Source organism: Cavia porcellus, unplaced genomic scaffold, assembly GCF_034190915.1.
Source record: "Cavia porcellus strain 051 isolate PalLab524CR breed Dunkin Hartley unplaced genomic scaffold, mCavPor4.1 scaffold_5, whole genome shotgun sequence".
Lineage (NCBI taxonomy): Eukaryota > Metazoa > Chordata > Mammalia > Rodentia > Caviidae > Cavia > Cavia porcellus.
In genome coordinates this window covers 28860455-28881890 of record NW_026947488.1, presented here as the reverse complement: position 1 = coordinate 28881890, position 21436 = coordinate 28860455, and the positions used below count along the sequence as shown (strand labels likewise).

General features: G+C 36.0%; 1 protein-coding gene across 4 annotated transcripts in view; it reads left to right on the top strand.

Annotated features, from left to right (window-relative positions):
• Asxl1 (ASXL transcriptional regulator 1) overlaps positions 1-21436 on the top strand; it is a 74365-nt gene that overhangs the window by 25524 nt on the left and 27405 nt on the right. The window lies entirely within an intron of this gene.

The following is a 21436-nucleotide window of genomic DNA, read 5'->3' as shown; positions in this document are numbered from 1 at the left end:
GTGATTACTGCTTGAGAAATGTGAACAATGAGAACTGTGATAGCAGTTGAATTGATTTAGAATAGAAATTGGTAGTATCAAAATGAAAATATGTAGTATGGGATGTTCAGTAGGTTGTTTTTTATTGAACAGGGTGATTGCAAACCTCTAAAGAGTGAAAGAGGAAGAGAGAGGGAGAGGGAAGGGGAAAAGGAGGGAGAGGGAAATGGTTTTAGTCTCAAAAGAGAAAAGTAAGCAAGGCATAATGGAAGATGCCTGTAATTTCAGCACTCTGGGAGGCTGAGGCAGGAGAACTGCAGGTTCAAAGCTAGCTTGGGCAGTTTAGCTACTTAATTGAGAATCCTGTCTCCAAGTAAAAAGTAAAAAGAACTGGACTGGGAATGTAATGAAGTGTGGAGCCTTGGGCTCAATCCTGGTACCACACACACAAGAAAAATAACATTTGGTGTTGCTTTTGAAGACTAATACCATCCTGATTCCTGGTCTTTTGTATGTTCCTGATGATTTTCACTCCCCTTTCCTATTGTGTATGCCAGAAAGACTCTAGGATGTTTTCTGTAATTACATATGGGTATTTATTTCCTCTTGTGCAAGTGGAGCTAGAGATTTATGTCTCTAAAGTCAGGGAAATTATTTTACGTTTTTTTGGTTAGAAGGTGTCTAGGTGAGTGTTCCCATAATGCTGATACAATTTTATTTTAGAAACATTTTGTAATACAAATAAAAATATGTTACATAGCTTATGTTTTCTATTTGTCATTCCCTGTTTTATTTCACATTACAGCCTTATTCAAATTTCAGTGGTCTTGGTTAATAGTTAATGCTTGAGAGAGCCAGGGCTGTTAAGTACTGATGAGAAGTTCTGTACATTGTGGTTTTGTGGCCTTTCTTGTCTCCTGCAGAAGTGGGGAAGTGGTTGCTGCTTAGATGCATTGTGCTGGAATGAGTGTCTCTTTCCTAATACACACAGTTAATCTCCATGTTCTCAACCCCATACCTCACCTTTGTCTATCACGGTCCCTAATTGAGGTTCTGAGTTTATCTGGAGTTGGGAGGGTGAATCTACTTGGTTCTTTCCAGTATCATTGTCACATCTCACCTTTGTTTGCTTTGTTAACTTTTCTCCTTTGGTTCTCCATCTGTTTTTCAGGACCTTCAGGTTATTGTATATTCCCACTGTGGACAGTTCTCTGTATTCATAAGACTTCTGTAGTCAATTACCTTTGTATCTGTTTGTATGTGTGGTGGTATCTCAAAGTTAACATCTATAAAACCATTCTTATTTTTTACCCCAGATCTGTTGTCTTGCTTATATAAATTAGTGAGATCTCCATATTTTTTAAATCAGGACAAAGACATTTGTTAAATGCATAAGGCATAGTAGTATTAAACTTTTTCAGATTGCTTAGATCAGAACTGGAGTCACCTTTTTTGCTCTCATGGCCTGTACTCATCGATAAATTTTGTTTGCTCTGTCTTGAGAGTACATCCTATTTTACCATTTCCACTACCATTATCCTCGTTTAAGTCACCATTGTCTCTCCCTATATTATTGTTGTAGCTTCTTAGCTGGTGTCAGTTTTGTTTTGTTTTGTATTGTTTTGGGGACAGGCTCTCACTACATAGTGCAGGATAATCTTGAATTTGCTTGTGTAGCCCAGGCTGACCTGAACTCCTGGAGTCTTCCTGCCTTAGCTTCCCAGAGTGCTAGGATTACAGGGGTACACTACCACGTCTGGCTAACTACTGTTTTTGCTTCCACTCTTGACATCATTTCTTCAGCAGTGAACAGATTTCATAATCCCTCAATCTGTACTCAGAGTAAAGGCCAAAATTGTTACAGGGCTTACAGTGCCCTTGCTCTGCCTTCTACCTCTTTTCATGTAGCTCTCTGCTCATAGTTCACTTCATAAAAGTCTTCACCTCCTTGGTAATCTTTTGAGTAGGCTGGCACTGTTTCTTTCAGGGCTTTTGCCCTGTTCTGTTTGGGAAATACCTTGCTCCCAATGGATACCTGCATGCCTTGCTCCTACACCTCCTTTGAGTGTGGCCAAATTGCATCCTGTCTGGTCAGTACCTGCATAGCATTCCCAGTCCCCTTTTGTTTCCTAACTTAGGTTTTTGTCCTTGGTGTTTATCACTGTCTGATGTATTATGCTGTGTGTGTTGTTATTTGTTTGTCTGTTTGTTTATTGAGCAGGTTCTTACTATGTAGTACAGATTGCCCTGAAACTCAGGGCAGTCCTCCTGCCTCTGCCTCCTGAGTGTTGAGGTTACAGGCATGCACCACCACACCTGGCTAGGGGAAGGATTTTTAGTTTTATTTACTATGTCTTTAGCCCTAAGAAAAAAAAGTGGTATCCAGTAAGTATTTGTGTTGAGTAAGCACATCATAGTTTATTTCCTCTTATTAGGTAATATAGTGAGTTATGTTAAATTATTTTCCTCCAGTGCTCAGGTGTCCCTGTAAATGTCATGTCAATGTGGTTTTCTTGTTTGTTTGTTTGTTTGTTTGAAACAGTGTCTTGCTATGCAGTTCAGGCTGGCCTTGGGCTTGCTTTGTAGCCCAGGCTGTTCTTGAACTCCTAATAGTCCTCCAACCTTAGCCTCCTGAGTGCTGGGATAACAGGCATGTACCACCATGCCTGGCTTGCCATGGTTTTCTTTTTTAAGTACACATTGCTGAGTTTCGGTTATAAATAAGTTACTTTGGATTTTTGTGTGTGTGTGTTTATAAGTGTCTTATACATATTTGTGATATCCCAGTTTCAAATCTTATCTAGTTTTTTTTTTTTGTTTTTTTTTTTTTTTGTCTTTTTCCTTTTTATCGGTACCAGGGATCGAACTCACGACTGCCTGCTTGCAAGGCAGGCACTTATGCCGCTGAGCTAAATCCCCAGCCCCCATCTAGTTTTGATATGAAAACAAGCTCTATTGGTTTCTCCATCTTTGTTCTCTACTTTAGTTTTTTCAAAATAGAAATTCTTTTTTTTGATAGGCTATGCTTATAAAGCCATACACCTACTGGACAAGGTGTATTTTAATTGTGAAAATTCATTGTTTTTGTTATGAAAATGTAATTTATTTTTTAAAAAGCAACAAGTCAGGGAAGTTACAGCAGACCTATATAATTTCAGAACTCTGAGATGCTGAGGCCTCAGTTTGAGTCCAGCCTGGACAATTTAGCAACTTAGTGAGACCCTGTCTCAAAGTTAAAAGAGCTGATAATGTAGTTCAGTGTAAAGGTGCCAGATTAACCTCTGAATGCTACAAACAAACAAAAATCCCCTACACACTGCATCCACTAATCAGCCCAGGTGCAAACATCTTTCAGTATTTGAAATGTTATTTCTTTCACTCCCTGCTGTAGAAAACCGTTACTCAGATTTTCATATTAGGTTTCTTTTAGATTTAACTGCATGTATGAATTACTGAAGTGTAAGTAATTGTGCTATTCAAATTTTCCTGCTTTGAAAAATACTTCCATATCAATGAAATCATACTGTATGTTTTATTCCCTGACTTGTTGCTTTTGCTTATTTCTGAGCTTGATCTGTGTTGGTGCATTTAATTGAAATAAGTCATACTTTCTTAGTTGTGAAAGTTAATAGATGTCTCTTCTGCATTAGTGGATTTGGTTGTTTCTACTTGTGGTGTAAACAATACTTTCTTGCGTTCCTGTCTGTTGGGGCATATGTGCGTTAGCTTCTCCAAGGTGTGTGTGTTGCTGGTCCAGAATGGGACTAATAGCTTTAATATATCTGCTTGTTATTACTAGGTAGTCCAGCTGGGTTTTTTTTTTTTTTCTTTTGACGTGATTGTTTGAATTTGTATTCCTAGTAGTGTATGAAAATTTCTATTGTCCATAGCCTGAGTACTATAGGTATAAAGTAGTATATTGTAGTTTTTCCTCATTTTAAAAATTGATACATAAAATATCAATTATGTACATAAAATAATACTTTTTTTAAAAAAAGGTGTATAGTTTTGGACAGTTTTTTAAAAATTCATTTGATTCTTTCAGTTCAGATTTATTTTGAGATTGTACTTGGTATTTTAGCAGTGCAATTTCAGTATATGCTTTATGTGGTTTGAATGCAGTTCCCCTGGGAAGTGGTGTTAGTATGCTTTTTTTCCTCTTTGTAATTATTACTTGTGTATTACAGTATTTTTCCCTTTTAAATGTATGGTCTTTGTTTTAATAAACACATTCACAGATGTATTGACTACCGTATTTAGAATATAGAACAGTTCCATCACTCCAAACTTCTTCCATGCACTTTTGCAGTTAGCCTCTCTTTCTACTCTGTTACATATTTTCTGTCCTTGCAGTTATATTTTTTTTCCAGAATGTGATATAAATGGGATCAGACATCATGTGGTCCCTTGAGCCTCGTTTCCTTTACTTACTTAGCATAAGATATTTGAGATTTATTTTTGCTACAGTGTACCAGCAGTTCATTTCTCTGTTGTTGCACAGTATCCCATTGGGTGGACGTGCCACATTTTGCTTATATATTCCTCATTTGATTGACAGTGTGGTCATTTCCTCCTCTTGGCTACTACCAGTAGTGTTCTGTGAATATTTGCATACCGTAAGTTATTTAGATAAGTGTTTTCATTATTCTTGGGTAGTTTACCTTGGAGTTGAATTGCTTTTTTGTGTGGTAGTTTTTGGTGAACTTTTTGAGAAACAGTCAAAAGCTGTTTTCCAAAGTGATTTTCCTTTTGCACATTCAAGTTTTTTATTTTTTAGTAAAATTTCTGTTTGCTTCTTGGCAATATAATTTTTTTAGAAATTTACATCAATATTGATATAGACAGTCCGACTGTCTTGTCTTATATTATTGTGTTTTATTTTATTACTGGTGATCGTACTCATGACCTTGTATACTTGCCAGGCAGGCACTTACGCCACTGAGCTAGATCTACGGCCCTAATCCATCTATCTTAATGATTAGTTTTTGCATAGTGATTTTTTCTACCTATTAATCCATGTCTTTATATTTGTATATGAATCTTGATTTTTTAATTTCATCTAGTAATTTCCATCTTTTATTTAGCATACTTGGACCATGTATATTTACTGTAACTATGATACAATTGGGTTAAGTCTACCACCTACTGTATTTATTTTCTATTTGGTATTCACTTTCATTGTCACTATTAGCTTATTAGCTATCGCTCTTTTTATTTCCCCTGAGATTTTAAAATTTTTTATGAACTATATCTTTAACTGTCACAGACTATATTCAAATAGTATTATTCCATGTAAATTGTAATATTATTAAAATAGTGTTCTTCCTATTAGCCTCTTGGTTTTGTGCTTTTCAGACCTTTTAGTTGGACATGGGTTATACTTTTCGCAGAATATTGTAATTTCTTTTTTTTTTTTTTTGTCCTTTTCCTTTTTATCGGTACCAGGGACCGAACTCACGACTACCTGCTTGCAAGGCAGGAGCTTATGCCGCTGAGCTAAATCCCCAGCCCTTCTTTTAAACAAATATAAAAGTAAAAGGGAGTCTTATTTTTACTTACATACTATTTCTGATGTTCTTCATTCCTTTGTAGAGATTCAAGTTTCATTTATTGTATTTGTGTTATTATTTATTTTACTTTAGTGTTTGTCATCAAACTTGGGGCCTTGCACTGTGTGTGCTGTACTACTGAATTGCACATAGAAGAGCCCCCACTTCCTCCCCTTATTTTGTGAGACAGGGTCTCACTAAGTTGTCCAAATGGGCCTCAAATGGTTTTCTCAGCCTTCTAAATAACGAGGATAACAGGTGTGCAGCACTATGCTGGCTTTCTTTCAGCATTTTAAAGATACATTAATCTGTTTTCTCTGGAAAGTCTGAATGACTTATATTTGGTGCACTCCTTTCCTGTGGCTGTAAGATTTATCTTTGGTTATGAAGTACTGTGCCTTTATGAACTTGTCACATCTGTGGGTCAAATTCAAATTTCAGCTACTATTTTTAGAAAGTAATTTTTCCATAATCTTTCTTTTTTTTTTTTTTTTTTTGTCTTTTTCATTTTTATCGGTACCAGGGATCGAACTCACGACTGCCTGCTTGCAAGGCAGGCACTTATGCCGCTGAGCTAAATCCCCAGCCCCTCCATAATCTTTCTTTAGAACTCTTAGTTACATATGGTTTTGTTTTGTTTTTGTACCAGGAATCGAACTCATGACCTTGCACTTGCAAGGCAGGTGCTTATGTCACCGAGCCAATCCGGGACCCACATGTTTTGTTTTTTTTTAACCAGTTTTCTCTGAAGTTTTGTGAGTTTTTCCTGTGCTGTATTTTGGATACTTTCTATTGCAACTTCATTTACTTACCTTTTGTTATTTATTTTATTTTTTTCCTTTAACTCTAATCTTATTAGCATATTTATAGTAGCTGTTTTAATTCTTCATCCATTCTTTCTGTCTTCTGTGTCTCTTCTGGGTCTGTCCCTATCAGCTAATCTCCTGTTTATGAGTCACACTTCCTTGCATCTTGACACATCTAGTTTTTGTTTGGATCTGTGAGTTTTACATTTTTGAGTGCCGTAATTGTCTTCCTGGAGGTTAGGTTTTATCCTGGCAGATTACTTATAAAGTAACTACATCACCAGCCACCACCACCACCCCCGCCCCCACCCCCGTTTTCTTTTTAAATTTTGAGTCAGTAACTTGCTACATTGCCCCAGCTGAGCTGGAATTTAAGGATCCTCCAGTCTCACAGCCTCCCAGAGTACAAGGATTATAGATGTGTGCTGACACACCCAGTTTGTTTCTTTATATAACTTATAATTTCCATTTATATGTTTGTTTTCTGTGATCATTTTTAATGTGAGTTGTATAGTAGAGGTGTCCCTTAGAGAAATATTTTGAGTTCAGCTCAACTTGATAGGTTCCCTTAAGGCATACCTACTTTTTTCAAGGATTTTTGATACAGGGTCTTACTATGTAGTTCAGGTTGGCCTTGAACTCACAACAAACAGTTCTCTTGCTTCAGAGTGTCCTGAGTACTGGGATTTACAGGCATGAGCCATTGTGCCCCAGATCATGCCTATTTTTATGCTAATTTCTTGCCATGTGACTTCCTGGACCATTTGGGTAAAATATTTTGGAACTCATACCTGAGACACAGAATTTTTAATTTCTCATTTGCTAGCCTTTTGCAGGCATTAAAGTACTTGTACCAAGCCTTAACGGCTGTATCTGGCCTTAGTAACCGTTTGAATAATGTGACTAACTTTATTGTTCCTAGCCTTAGGAAATAGCCCCTTCTCACTTTTGGTCTTGTCTGTGTGTGTTGTATTTTGCAGTTTTTTTTATATTTGAATTTTGAGGTAAGTACTTCTGTGTTGAGCCTGTCTTTGATATTCAGTGGAAGATCTGTGGCACGTTTGATCACTTGTAGTTACATCTTATAAAATTCATGAGTAATTCACTGAAACATAAAATGTTGGTTGGTTGTTTATGTTTTTTTGAGACAAGCTTTCACTATATATTTACTTGTGTAGCCCAGGCTGACCTCAAACTCACAGCAGTCTTTCTGGTGCTGAAATTACAGGCATATGCTACCATGCCTGGCAATTACATAAAAGTTCTTAACTTATACCAGAGTCATGTGCTGTATATGATATGTTACATGTTGCAGAGATTGTTTCACTTTGCCCCAGATAGTGTCAGGTGGCAAGGATTTACTTGTTGAAAACACTAATGGACCAACTGTATCTTGATTGATCACAGTGTCTTTGATTGCTTTGTGCTTGAATACAGTACTTTCCCATCAGCAGTCCTTAGGCGAATTGCTATAGTGCCTTACTGTTGCTCTTAGAGAGGTTTAGATATATCTTGGGATACAGAAAAGGTTCTTCCTCTTTTAGTGATCTAATCCTCAGATAAGCCAGCTAAATGGGCAGGTGTCCAAATCTGTGCCTCTAATTTTGGAACACTAGATCTGCATACTGAATTGGACATTTCCACTCAGATACCACTGGATTTTCACATCTTTTTTTCCCCCTCCACTCCTGTTTAGGATTTTCTCACTACCATAACAGCTAAGTCTTTCATTCCTGATCCCTACTTTTATCTATGCCTTCACTGTCTTCTCAGTAATCCTGAGCTGTACCTGGCTTCTTTTTCTGCACTTGCATGCAAGCAATTGTTAAATCAGTGATGCCACTCTCATAGTGTTAGTCAACTTTTGTCAATGTAACAAAATCCCTTAAGATAATCAACTTACAAGGAAAATAAGATTGTCTTTGTGTAATGGTTTGGATCAATAATAAGCCCCAAAGGTTCATATGTTTAGTGGTGTGCTTTGAGAACATGATTAGATTAGGGGTGCTGACTTCATCAGTGGATTAATTCATTGATGAGTTGACAGCTGAGTACTTTTCTGGTTGGTGCAAGTAGGTCACTAGGGGTGTAACCTGGTAGAGTATATTGTGTTCCCAGTCTCTTTTCTCTGTGGTTCTTCCCATTCTGTGCTTCCCAGATGCCATGAATTCAGCAACTTTCCTCTCCCATGCCTTTCTCCCATGATGCTTCTGCCTGAGAGCCAGTTAACTATGTACTGAAACCTTTGAAACCATGAGCCAAGGTAAACCTGCTTTCCTTTAAGTTGTATATCTTGGATATTTTGTCCCAGCAATGAAAAAGGTGACTGATACATCTTGACTCATGGTTTTAGTGGTTCCAGTCTAATATCAGTTGTGTTGAGGTGACCTATAATGGTGGGAGCTCATGATGAAGCAAAACCACTCGCCTCATGGGCAATATACTAAGGAGAAGAAGGGATTGGAGTTCCACAGTCCTTTTCCAGTGTGTGCCCCTAGTGGCTGAAAACCTACTTGGCCTACTTCTTTCCACCACCTCCCAGTGGCATTGAGGTGGGGACCAAGCCTTTATCACATTAGCTCTTGAGGAGAAGAGACGTTTACACTATACCCTATAGTACATAGCAATTTTGTCTTTTCTGTTTTCTCACTAGTGTCAGAATGATACCTTCCAGATTAAAATGTCTCATGATTGAGCAGGGCGTGGTGGCACTCCCGCCTGTAATCCCAGCACTCGGGAGGCTGAGGTGGGAGAATCCTTGCGAGTTGGAGACCAGCCTGGGCTACAAAGTGAGCTCAAGGCCAGCTTGAAATGCATAGGGGAGACCCCGTCTCAAAAAAGATAAAAAAAAAAAAATCCTCATGATTTCTCCTAATATTTTTCTGAGGTATGTCAGTTAACCTTGTCTACTTAGTTGAGTTGGAAATCCTCTTACCTTGTCTCTTCTCAGCTCAACTTTTGATAAAAATATCTTTCTCAAAATGTCTTCTTTTTGATTGATTTAGAGTATTTTTCTTTCAGCATATTTAACCAGAAATGTGTTTGCCATATTTGTTGTTTTAACTGAGTTAGCGGACGTTGATAAAATTGTGTGTATGGTGGTCATGGGCACATATGATTGTCTCTAAAGATTTGGGTTTTTTTTTTTTTGTCTTTTTCCATTTTATCGGTACCGGGGATCGAACTCAGACTGCCTGCTTGCAAGGCAGGCGCTTATACCGCGGAGCTAAATCCCCAGCCCCAAGATTTGGGTTTTAGTCATTAACTGACAGAATGACTTTAGATAAAATTTCTTATTTCTTTACTTAGATTTCATTATGTATGAAGTGAGAAGTTGAGTTAGATGATTATTATACTTAGATTTATTGAGCTCTTTGTTTCAGGAACTGGCTAAACAGCTTGTATTGTTACTAAAAAGAACCAGACAAGAAAATATTGAGCAGTAATCCCAAATTCACAGGAAACTTGTAAAGATAAATTGAATGTTACAAAGAGCACCTTATTCCATTTTTCTGGATTCCTCTATTAGCATTTAACTTTCATTAACCTCAACTTCATGTTGAAGTTTTTCAGATGCCTTTCCTGCATCTACATAGATGGGTACTGTATAAAGTTTTTGTTTTTTAGTCTGAGTGTTAAACTTACATTTTATTTCTGGTATGACATTCACTTAATCATGATCTGTTATTTTTAAGTATTGTTGGATTGGCTGGCCTGAAACTGACAGCAGTCCTCCTGCCTCAGCCTCCTGACTACTAGAATTATAGGCATGTGATTTTCCTTTTTAAGAAACACATTTAATGCATAAAGTGATATACCGTGCTTTTGTTTCCATTGAGTTCAGAATATCTTTCAAATATTTCTTTTGATTTATTATTTAGAAGTGTAATACTTAGTTTCCTAACATTTGTAAAATAGCCAGAGATCTTTTGGGGATTTCTCATTCAATTACAATGAGTAAGAAAACATACATTAGTTTTTGAATCATTTTATATTTGCAAAGGCTTGTTTTATGTCCAAGATCTTTCTTGATAAACATCCCATAAGCACTTGAATGTATGTTTTGCTGCTGTTAAGTGGAATGTTGTGTGGGTGTTTATTAACTTATTGGTTAATGTTCAGTCTTCCATATTTTTACCAATCTTCTGTTTGCTAATTATAGAGAGTTATTAAAATACAATTATAGGCTTGTCTATTACTTTTCCAGTACCTCAGTTGTTTCTGTGTACATTTAGGATTGCTTTGCTGTGGTTTTGTTTTTTTTTTGTTGGTAATTTTTTGTTTTGGGTGCTAGAGATCAAACTCTCAACCTTGCACTTGTCAGGCACACTTATGCCACTGAACTAAATCTCCAGCCATGCTTTGCCAAATTATCATTTTGCAGCAGTCCTCTTAACCTCTTAAAGTAGATTCAAAATCTCCTTTATCTCACAATCCACTAGCATGTATTTTTCTATCCTTATAACCTGTGTTTTTATATTCAAGTGAGCATTTTTTCCAGGTATCATATAGTTGGATCTTGTTTTTATCTAATTTGACAATTTGTACCTTTTAATTTGGGTGTTTATTTTATATGATTATAATGGTATAATCTATCATTCTTTTATTCCTTTTTCTGTCTTTTTTGATTGAGGATCTTTTCATAGTCTCATTCAACTCCTTTTTTGACTTATTCAGTGCTTTAATGGTTTCTTTAGTACTTATTATATACACATTTAACTTTATCCCATTTCTTCAAATAATGTTACCCTGTTATTCATGCATCATGGTCTTACTATTTCTTTCTCATTCTCTTGGTCTTTGTGTTTATTTTTGTCAGATGTTTTCTTCTACATATGTTATAAGCTCCACAATGCATTATCATTTTTTATTTAAGTATTGAATTATTCAAAAGGAAAGGGGAACTAGAGAGAGGAAGGGAGAAAAGGAAGAAAAAAATGAAAAATGGAAATAAAGCTTTTGTAAATAGGAAAAAAAGTTGAAGGAAGGGTAGGGGAATGGGAACAGAAAGAATCAAGATATAGTGTGCACAGGTACAAATAACCTATGATGATGTGATCATTATGTATCACTAAAGTTTACCAGTAAACTTTAATTAGTTAAAAAAATAGTGAATTAGATACTTTTGTGTGTGTGCTTGGGGATTAAATCCTGGCCTTTGTGCATATTAGTAAATATTCTACTACTCAGCTACTCCCAGCCCCAGTGAAGGATGTTTTGGAAGAATATTTAAAATAAAAAAAGTTACTTTATGCTTGCCCCACATATTTTTCATTTCTGCTGTCCTTCATTGCCTTTCATATATATATATATATATATATATATATATATATATATATAATTTTTTTGACTTTAAAGAGAATAAAATCAAACAATAAAAGCCAATCAAAATGATAAAGTGAAAATGATACAGGACTTAAAGATAATAGGAAATCAATAATGGCTGCCATAATGCCTCTTATCTTCAAAATAACTGCTCATACCATCAGACATAATAAAATCAAACAGAACAGAATAAAACCAAGACAGCAATCATAGTGTGCAGGACTTCAAAATAAGAAATTAATTGTTAATTAAGATAATAGAAAATTAACAATGGCTACCATAATATATCTTGTTATTTTTGAGATAACTGCCTATGTTATCAAATACAAAATCAAACAAAACAATAAGACCAAACCAAACAAAACAATGAAAATGATACAGGACTTTAAAACAAGATAATAGGAAAAAAAAATAATAGGGAATTAACAATGGCTACCACTTTCAGAAGGAAATCTCCCATAATTGCTATATTGCATGTTGTTATCCTCCAAATAGATGCCCAGACTACGGGGCTTTAGGTCTGTAAAGTCAGTCAAATACTACAAGCATAAAGTGTGGGTTTTTTTTTTTTTTTTTTTTAACTTCAATAGGTATCATCTCAGCCTGTATTTCTTGCAGTCAGCCAGGTGCTTATGAGGGGATGTGGGGTGGGAGTTTTCTCTCCGCTCACATGCCCTGTGGCTTACAGTAAGGGGTTGTATTCCTGCTTCTCCTGGTCCACACCTGCTGCTGGCTCACAGGAAGGAATCAGCCTCTTGGTTCTCTTCCCAGCCCACATGGCTGCCCTTCATTGCCTTTCCTACCATCCAGATTCCCTCTTTATATCATTTTTCTTTTGCCAGAGAACCTCCTTTAATGTTTGTTGTCACATAAATCTGGTAGAAATAGTGTTTAAGCTTTTATATGTTGGAAAAGGTATTTCCCTTTTTAAAAGATATTTTCGCTTACTACAGAATTGTAGATTGGCAATTTTGTCTTTCCATGGTTTATAAATTTTGCTCCATTGTCTCTGGTTTGCATTTATGTCTTGCAAGAAATCTGCTGTCATTTTATTTGTTCTCAGTGGATAATTTATTTTTTTCCTCTCCCTTTTCTGCTTAATAAGATTTTTACTTTCCAGCAACTTGGTTATGATATAGTTTGGTGTACTTTGCTTCTTAGTTCTTGTTTTGGGGTTTTGTTGAGTTTCATGGATCAAGTTTTGTAAATAATGAGCTGTTAATCTCCTGAGGTTTTTTTTTTCTCTCTCACATCCCTTTACTCTGGTCTTATCTGTAGACTGTAATTGCATGTATATTTAACTCCTACAAGTTGTTCCACAACTCACTGATATGCTTCATATTCTTTTTACTCTTATTTTTTGTTTGTTTACTTATTTCTTGGGGGGAGGGCAATTTCTAGCGATACATCCTCCTGTTGACTTCTTTAATCTGGAAGTAGAGTTAAGGTATTGTTGGGTTTTTTTTAAATTGTTGTTTGTTTGCTTTTGTACCTTACATGTTTCTGGTCAGTGTGCTCAATACTGTTGAACAAATGAAATACAGTTATAACTGTATTCATAGTTTTTGCTGCTGATTCTTTGTGAATGTGAGGGGGCAGGGTATGGAGGTACTGGGGATTGAAGGACCTTTCCACTGAGTCAGATCCCCAGCTGTTTCCTTATTTGCTTATTTATTTGAGACAGGGTCTCCCTAGGCAATTTCGGCTGACCTTGGACTTACTTTGTAACTCAAGATGGCCTTGAACTCACAGAGGTCCTCATGCCTCAGCTTCCCAAATGCTGGGATTACAGGCATGTGCCCCTGTGCCCAGCTTTCTTTATTTTTTACTTTGAGACAGTCTTGGTAAATTACCCAGGCTGAGTTTTAACATGCCCCGAGTGCTGAGATTACAGGCATGTGCCCCAATACCTGGCAATTTTTTTCTTCTTCTTCTTCTTTTTTTTTTTTTCCTGAGACAAGGTCTGGCTGTGTAGTTCCGATTGGCCTTGAACTAACTACATAGCTCAGGTTGGCCCCAAACTTGGGGTGATCCTTTTGCCTCAAACTTCTGAGTGCTGGCATTATGAGTGTGCACTACCATGCCTAACCATAATTCTATTATTATTATTATTATTATTATTATTATTTTTTTTTTTTTTTTTTTTTTTGGTCTTTTTGAGACAGGGTCTTGTTATGCAGTTCAGAATGGCCTTGGGCTCACTTTGTAGCTCACTTTGTAGCCGAGGCTGGTCTTGAACTCGCAATGATCCTCCTGCCTCAGCCTCCCAAGGGCTGGGATTACAGGCATGAGCGACCACGCCTGGTTAATTATTCTTGAGTCTGTTTCTATGTATTTAATTTTCTTGTTGTTATGAGTAAAATTTTTCTAATTCTTTGAGTTCCTAATAATTTTTGATTGGATGACAAATGCCATGACTTTTACTTTGGATCCCTGGGTACTTTTGTATTTATTTTAGTGTTTTTAGACCTTTGTTCAGGAATGCACATAAGTTAGTTGGAAATGGATCCTTTTGAGGCTTGCTCTTTAAGTTTTGTTTGGTGGGGTTTATCTTGTGTTTATTAGTTAGGATATACAGATACGTTTTATTTTCTTTTTTGAAATTAATTTTATTAATATATATATATATATATATATATATATATATATATATCACATTTGTCATAGGGAATTTGTACCTGTACATAATATATCTTGTTTGTTTTCCCCCAGTCCCCTCCCTTCTCTTCAGTCCTCTCCCCTTCCTTATTTATGAAACTTTGCTTCCCTTTTTTTTTCTTCTATTTTTTCCTTTTTCCTTTCTCTTTTATCCCTTCACACCCTATTTCCCCTTTCCACTTGAACATGTTCTTCCCCCTCCCTGGCATCAGTTAATTGATTTAGTCATTGTGATCATTGTGATATTTAATTGTGTGTCTGAGTCATTTCACTTAAAGAGTATATTATCTTAGTGTGTGTCCATTTACCTAGAGATGTCTCAATTTTATCCATTTTTTGTTATTTTTTTCCTCCTTGAGGCAAGGTTTCACTATGCAGTTCAGGTTCTCCTAAAACTCACTTTGTAGTCCAGTATCTTTCTTTATAGCACAGATTTACTCCAGCATTTTTCTTTTTTTCTTTTAAAAAAGTAGCCTGTATATGTTCTGTTTGTTCATTCAAGTTTTTTTTTTTAATCATGTTTAATGCAGTAACAGTTCCTTACAGTTCTAACATTTTACTCAGGCATTATCTCTTTTCTAACTAGTAGACTAGTCTGTCAATTAGCAGTGTAATTTTCAGCCTCTGTATCTGTAGTGGAGTCTTAAATATTTCTGTCAGATGATTCTGCTATAAAGCTCTAAAATGTCACAGCATTGCTTTTCATTGTTTATGGCCAGGAGATCTTTTTTTTTAAACACTAAGTAGTATATTTATTAGAGAAAGAAGAAAGTTAAGAAATATCCTCATACCCTTCCCTAAGAAATTAGAAGCAAAAGACAGAATAAAACCAAAAACAAATAGAGGAAAACAGTAAAGATCAGAAAACAATCCCTTATCAAAATGTCAATATCATTTTTCATAAAAATTAACATTTTGATTCTTACATTTCTGTAGAAATACAGAAGAATCAGGATAGTCTAAACAGCTTTGATAAAGGAACAAAATTAGAGTTCCGACCCTCCCCAGTCCCATGATTTATCACAAAGTTATACCAATCATGATAAAATGGCATTGATATCAAGATAGACAAACCACCAAAGTATCAATATGAAGTCTCAAAATAGATACCCACATAACAGACAACTGACTTCTGGCAAAGATGCAAAAGCAATTAAGTGAAGGAAGGGTTTGTACCTTCCATAAATATACTGTAACAAATGGACATCCACATGCAAAAAACCCAAATCTTATGGCACATCCAAAGTTTCTTAAGCCACCCAGAAGTCAGCTCAAAATGGCTCACAGTGGTTTAAAGTAAATGCAGATGCATCCTGACTCATTGCTTTGGCCAGGGTCATTCTCCCTGGGATAAAAAGGCTGGGACAAAGTGTAGAAGAGAAGGCAGAACCTACAGAGATGCTCAGTGAAGGGAGGCATTGAATCTGCTTCTGAATGGGCTATATCGGTGACAAAAGAGGCCATTATGCTTTTTTAAAAACTGTGTTAACTATTTTTTATATACATGTACATACACATATACATGTTTTTTCTTTCAGCTTGTCACTCTAAGGAAACAATATGATGTTTACATAGACGTGTGATTTATGTATTTCACTAATAAGTATGTTCTCAAGGCACATCCATTTACCTATATAAGTGTCCAGTTTGGGGGCCAAGGATTTAGCTCAGTGGCTTAAGCGCCTGCCTGGCAAGCATGAAGTTATGAATTAGATCCCTGGTACAAAACAAAAAGCATCCAGTTCTTTATTGCTGAGTAGTATTCCATTGTATAGAAATACCACATCTTTTTTATCCCTTCCTCAGTCATTGGGTATTTAGGTTGTTTCCAAGATCTGGCTATTATAAACTGTGCTTCTATAAATATGGGTGCACATATATCGCTGTAGTATGATGTTTTTAATTCTTTTGGGAAGATAGAGAATAACTAGATAGATTAGGACCTCCAATCCTAATATTTTGTGGAATCTCCACACTGATTTCCACAGTAGTTGCACCAGTCTGCAGTCCCACTAACAGTGGAGAAGGGTTCCTTTGGCCCCACAGCCCCTCCAGCATTTGTTATTGGTTAATACTAGTCATTTTTTCTGTGGTGAGATAAAATCTCAGTATTGTTTTAATTTGCATCTCTCGAATGACCAATGCTGTTGAACATTTTTTCATGTATTTATTTGCTGTTTGTACTCTTCATCTGTGAAATATGTGTTCATCTCAGATGCCCATTTACGGATGAGGTCTTTTAAGTCTGGGAGGACTGATTTTTTTTTTTTTTTTGAGTTCTTCATATGATCTCAATAGTAATCCTTTATTTGAGGAATGGCTGGTAAACATTTTCTCCCATCTTGTGGGCTGTGTCTGTACTCTGTTGGTGGTTTCTCTTGCTGTGCAAAAGCTTTTCAGTAGGATGAGATACTATTTGTTGATTCTTAGCAATAAATGCTGTGCACTGGGCTTTATGCATGAAGTCTTTGCCTATACCAGTGTCTTCAAGAGTTTTACCTACTTTATCTTCCAGCAGATTTAATGTTTCTGTTTTAATATTAAGATCTTTAATCCATTCTGATTTTTACCTTAGTACATGGTAAAAGATATAGATCCAGTTTTAATCTTCAGCATGTGGAAAGCCAGTTTTTCCAACACCATTATTATTTCACTGGAAGAAAGGCTGTCTTCCAGTGAATGCATTTGGCACCTTTGTCAAAAACAAGGTGGCTTAATATGTCTGCGATTGTTTCTGCATCTTCTAATCTATTCCATTGATCTTCAGGTCTGTTTTTGTTTTGTTTTGTTTTTTGCCAGTACCACAGTTTTTATCACAGTAGCTTTATAGTATAATTTCAAGTCAGGGATTGTGATGTCCCATGTCTGGTTTTTGTTGCCCAGTATTACCTTTACTATTCTAGGTCTTTTCTGGTTCCAGATGGATTTTAGGATTGTTTTCTATAATGCTGTAAGATATGCTATTGGAATTTTGATTGAGATTGCATTGAATCTGTTTTGTAAGTATGGCCATTTTTACTATATTGGTTCTTCCTACCCAGGAGTATGGAGCATCTCTCCATTTTCTAATCCTCTTCATTCTCCTTTTTCAGAGTACTAGAATTTTCACTGTAGAGGTCTTTTACATCCTTTGTTAGATTGATTCCTAGGTATTTTATTTTTTTGGATGCTGTTGTAAAAGGTATTATTTCTCTGATTACTCTCACAGTGAGTTTGTTATATGTGTACAGGAAGGCTATTGATTTTTGAGTGTTGACTTTGTTACCAGCTACGTTACTGAATTTGCTTATTAAATATAGAAGTCTTTTGGTGGAGTTTTTAGGGTCTTTTAAGTAGAGTGTCATGTCATCTGCAAAAGGTAGTTTAACTTCCTTTCTTCATTCCTTTTATTTCTTTCTCTTATCTAATTGCTCCAGCTAAAATTTCCAGGGGTATATTGAATGAGTGAAGACTGGACATTCTTGTCTTGTTCCTGATTTTAAAGTGAAAGCTTTCAGTTTTTGTCCGGTTAGTATGATGTTGGCTGTTGGTTTGTTACAGATGGCTTTTATCAGATGGAGATAGAGACTATCTATTCTAATTTTCTATAGGGTTTTTATCATGAATGGGTGCTGGACTTTGTCAAAAGCTTTTTCTGCACCTATTAAGATGATCATATGATTTTTGTCCTTGGCTCTGTTAATATGGTGTATTACACTTACGAATTTATATATATTGAACCATCTCTGCATCCCTGGGATGAATCCCACTTGATCATGATATACAATCTTTTTAACACTTTGCTGCAGTCTGTTTGCCAGTATCGTATTGAGGATGATTGCATCATTGTTCATTAGGGAGATTGGCTTGTAATTCCCTTTCTTAGTTGGGTCCTTCTCTAATTTTGGAATCAGAGTAATGCTTGCTTCCAGGAATGAATTTGGGAGTATTGCTTCCCTTTCAATTCCATTAATGAGTTTGAGAAGTAGTGGTGTTAGATCGTCATTAAATTTCTTGTAGAATTCAGCAGTGAATCCATCAGGTCCTGAGCTTTTCTTTGTTGATAGGTTTTTAATTACAACTTTGATTTCATTTATTTACATTGGATTATTTAGGATTTTTATATAGATTCAGCTTTGGTAATTTATATGTCTAAGACTCTGTCCATTTTGTCTTTATTTTCCATCATATTAGAATACAGCTGGGATTTACTTTTTTAAAAAAGTTATTTCTTTAATGATAATAAAATATTTTTCAACTCATATCCTCCTTGCACATTGTATCATAACTACTAACGTGTGCTGCCATATATTCTTTCATCTGTTCCATTGCAAGTGTATACTATAAGAGAAATGAAGAGTACCAAGAAATTATACTACATATCATACTCTGTTTATTGAAGGGAATAAAACAAAACAATAAAATGAAATAAAGCAGTGAGAACAGTATTGGATTTCAAAAACAAGACAGAAGGAAATCCCCCATAGTTGCTATATTACATATTGTTGTCCTCTAAACATATGCTCAGACTACCAGCATTAGATTTGCAAAGTCAATGAAACAATACAAGCATTAAGTTGTTTTTGTACCTCAGTTGCTGTCATCGCAGCCTGTGTTCCTTGGAATCAGCTGGTTGCCTGGGAGTGCACAGAGGAAGGGCTTTTCTTGTCTCCCAGCCTGCACAGTGGCTGGCTCATTGGAAGGGCGGGTTGACTTCTTGGTTCTGCTCCCGGCACATGACTATATTGTATTCTTAATATTAAAATACTGTTTTTTATTTTTGTTTTTGACTTTTTGAGACAAGGTCTCCCTATGGAGTCCAAGCTGGCTGTTATGGTTTGTGTTTGCATGTCCTCTCTAAAGCCTCATATGGTCATGGGGATGCATTTTTTAAGGTGGCTGAGTCTAGCATTTGTGATTGGTTCATTGTCTAGTGCCAGGATTGGCAGTGTAAGTGCTGTACCCACTGGGGGGCAGGTAACTGGTACACAGTGTAAGGAAGGGAAGAAGGCATATTCTTGTCTCCTTTGGTACCTGCTGCTGTCATGAATGACTATCCCTATGCCATGCCATCTCCCTTGGAGACAGCTGATTATGGACTGAAACATCCATAACCTGTAAGCTAAATAAACATTTCCTTCCTTCATTTTAGGCATCAAATATTTTGTATCAACAATGAGAGAAAAGTAACCAACACAGTGACTTTGAACTTGCTATGTAGTCCTGGCTGGCCTCAAACTTGAGGCAATCCTTTTGCCTCAGCCTCCGAAGTGCTGCCATATATTCTTTCATCTGTTCATTGCAAGTGTATACTATAAGAGAAATGAAAAGTACCAAGAAATTATATTACATATTATACTCTTATTTATTTATTGAAAGGAATAAAAACAATAAAATGAGATTACACTATGCCTGGCCTAAAAATACTAAGAAATTGTACTACATATTTTCTACATATTATAGTATAGTTATGTATAATTAGTTACATATATTATAAATAATTAATATTAGGGTAAAATTATTAAATGATAGAATTTTTCTTGGTTTATGTAATTTTGAATGCTTTGAGTTGTTTTCAGGAGTAATTTCATCATTACTGATTTTACCTTGTAACCTGTTTGATGAATAACTATATTCTTGTAATTGAAATTTTTTCACTATTTTCTTAGTGGCCCTGTACATGCATTGTCAGTTTTAAATCCAGATTGTTGCTGGGCATGCTGGCACACACTTGTAATCCTAGCACTGGGGAGGCTGAGGCAGGAAGATTGCTGTGAGTTTAAGGCCAACTTGGGCTACATAGTGAGTTCAAGACCAGCTTGGATTACAACTTTTTGTTGTTGTTGTTGTTGTTACTGGGGATTGAACTCATGACCTCACACTTGCCAGGCAGGTGCTTGTGCTGCTGAGCTAAATCTCCGGCCCAAGACCAGTTTGAATTACATAGTAAACCTTGTCTCAAAAAAAAATTCAAATTGTCTTTTAGAATGGCTACCTACATTTTTGTCTGCTTAAAACTAGATAAGCACATTAAAACATGCTAGGGGGAAAAAGGTGATATGTAGTGCATATTGACTATAATGTACAACTGATGTTTTTAATAAGGGCAAAAGAATCAATTGTATAGTAAATGAATGAAAATTTCTGGCTGGGAGTGGTGGCACATGCCTGTAATCCTAGTACTTGAGAGGCAGATGCAGGAGAATCAAGCTAAGCCTGGGCTAGCTACATAGTGAGACCATGTGTCAAAAAAAATTTTTTTTCTTATTTTATCTTTAAATTAAAAGTATGTGTATATAGAAATGTATTTTGTTCTTGCTAGCGTCATTGATAAGAAACCCCTTTTCCTGGTACATGAGGCTGTCCTGATGATTCTGTGTGTGATTGTTAGATATTTTGTATTGGTTCACTTTTGCTTTGTAATAAACCATCGCAAAATTTGGTAGCATATAACAATTGTCATTTATTTTATTCACTATTCTTCAGTTTGCATTGTCTGTTCTTCCCATCTAGACAGGTTTAGATTATTTTGAGATTACCTGGACTGGATTCTCTCATGAATCTGTGGTTACCTACTGGCTAAATGCTTTGGACAAATTTCTATGATGACCAGTGGTAACCCATGCCTTTCTATAGTTTTTTTCTGGTGTATGTCTGTGTGTGGCAACTTAATTTGCTTTTTACTAGTAGGATATTCAAAGGTGAAGAAATTTAAGATCCCTATTCAGCTGGTTTGGAGTTATCTCAGAGTTTATCCTGGGTAGACCTGAGTCAATTAGCTGAGTCTCTATATAGTTCAGAGATGGAAGACTAGAAGTTGCCATGTGTTATTAAGCAGAACTGTTTGGGTACCTGGGAACAGAATGCAGGTTCAGCTGACAGCAAGAAAGTGACCTTAGTTCTGCAACTGCAAGAAACTGTTTTCTGCTGATAACCATGTGAATTGGGAAGAGGGCTAAGTACCAGAAAGAAAATCAGTCTAGTTGATTTTCCTTGAGTGGAATGTTAGGAGACTCAGAGTCTGTTCAGACTTAACATCCATTGAAACTAAGATAATAAAAAATATATGCTGGTCAGGCCTCTGAGTTTGTGATAATCTGTTGTGCAGCAATATAAAACGAATGAGATAGTGTAGGATTC